The sequence below is a fragment of the Triticum dicoccoides genome, unplaced genomic scaffold, assembly GCF_002162155.2.
Source record: "Triticum dicoccoides isolate Atlit2015 ecotype Zavitan unplaced genomic scaffold, WEW_v2.0 scaffold130037, whole genome shotgun sequence".
Lineage (NCBI taxonomy): Eukaryota > Viridiplantae > Streptophyta > Magnoliopsida > Poales > Poaceae > Triticum > Triticum dicoccoides.
The window spans coordinates 2,069-3,789 of record NW_021191535.1 but is presented as its reverse complement, the minus strand read 5'-3'; the positions used below and the strand labels follow the sequence as shown (position 1 = coordinate 3,789).

Sequence of the window (1,721 nt, the reverse complement as noted above, 5' to 3'; positions counted from 1 at the left end):
ATATATATATATATGTGATTATTGTTGTCAAGCGATTTGTTTTGTCACAACCACTTTGCTCCGCACGGGTGTTCATGTGTTGGACGCTTGGAGCCCCAATTAGCCGGTGGCCTCACTGATTTAGGGGGTGTTTGTTTCCAGGGACTTTTTGATGTAGGGACTAGAAAAAGTCCCTAGCAAACCAAACAGGGTGGGACTTTTTTGGGACTTTTTGCTAAAAGTCCTTAGAAGCACCTTCTTGAGAGTCTTTTTCAAAAAGTCCCAGGGACTAGAAAAAGTCCTAGGACTAGAGAAACAAACACCACCTTAAGGTGACGCGTGTGTTAAATAAAACTGATGTTGAAGTAATTAAGCTCAAAAGATGAACATTGATATGCTTTCTAAGTTTAACAAAACCCTGTCAGTAAAACTGCTAGGCCTAGGTTGACCTTATTTGCACAATATGCAAAAACAAATATTTATCAGGACAACTATTATAACATATATGAGACATCTCATTTGTTATGGTTTCCTGTCTTTCACACAAGATAAATGTTATTTGAGCTAATTTCTATGTGCAGGTATGAGGATGTAGGTATGAAGGAGTAGCTCGACAATTACTTACAAAAAGGTATTAAGTTTTGTCTACAAATATGCAGTATCATGAATACGTGGGTTCACTGATATTGGGATTTACATATAACCGCACTTCCACTTCTCCCTCTTCTAATTCTAATGTGGTAATTTGTTTGATATTTTTAGGCTTGGGCACTCTCATAAATGGCTCCATTTTTGTTTACCTTCTATTGATCTGTAACAAAGATGATTTTTCTGTTGCCGTTGAGGTAAATGACCATTCATAATCGTACGTGCGATTTCTACACATTTTTATATGTTCAAAACTGAACATTATCTACAAAGGTGATGCCATGAATTATATGGTACACAGCAGAACAAATCAGTGGTCAATAATCACAACTTCTGTATCTTTTGCAAGCATGGGTCTATGTTATATTGTTTGTAGTGCACTGACATGTTATGTTGGACTCATTAACTAAAATTTTTGTTTTATTTCTTGATTGCAGGATACAAAGATCTAGCTTGACTGGACTCTAGATCACGAACAATTTAGTCTTGGCCCTTAATTAGGATGGCTAAATTACATTTGCGTATCATTTGATGGATCTTTGATATGAGAATTATGAATTTTATGAATCTACATATTATATGTATTGTTTTGAATATTGTAATTGAATGCCTGTATTTTTTTTTACGGTTGCAATAGGCTATTACCACAACCCACTTTTGGTTGCCACATGTTAGCACCACGAAAAGTATAAATTGTCGCAATAGTTTCTTCCAACAAACATTTCACCTGTTGTGATACCTATTTATCACCACCAGAACTAGTATGTTGCAATTTCCTGTTGCGACTACCAGAATATTTGTTGTCATAAGCTAATGCCACAAGCGTAGCGGTTCGTGGCAAAATGCCTAATACCACGAAAACAAGAATTGTTGCCATAGTTTATTGCCACAATTGACTATTTCCACGGAAGAGTATGCGCCACAAAATGAGTGTCGTTGGCATAGGTTGTTGCCACAAATGTCTATCGCCACGAGCTATCAGTCGCCATGATTTGTTACATGTTGCATTAAAGATATCTCCACAAAGCAAATTGTGGCATCAGGTGAGTGTTGCCACGGGAAAACATGTGGCAACTTTCCACATGGTTGTTGCT

General features: G+C 37.0%; 1 long non-coding RNA gene across 1 annotated transcript; it reads left to right on the top strand.

Moving 5' to 3' along the window:
* Positions 1 to 234: 234 nt before the first annotated feature.
* On the top strand, positions 235 to 1,234 carry LOC119343496. Its single transcript, XR_005166126.1, has 3 exons — positions 235 to 610; positions 742 to 824; positions 1,065 to 1,234. It is a non-coding gene; the product is annotated as an uncharacterized LOC119343496 (long non-coding RNA).
* Positions 1,235 to 1,721: the final 487 nt, after the last annotated feature.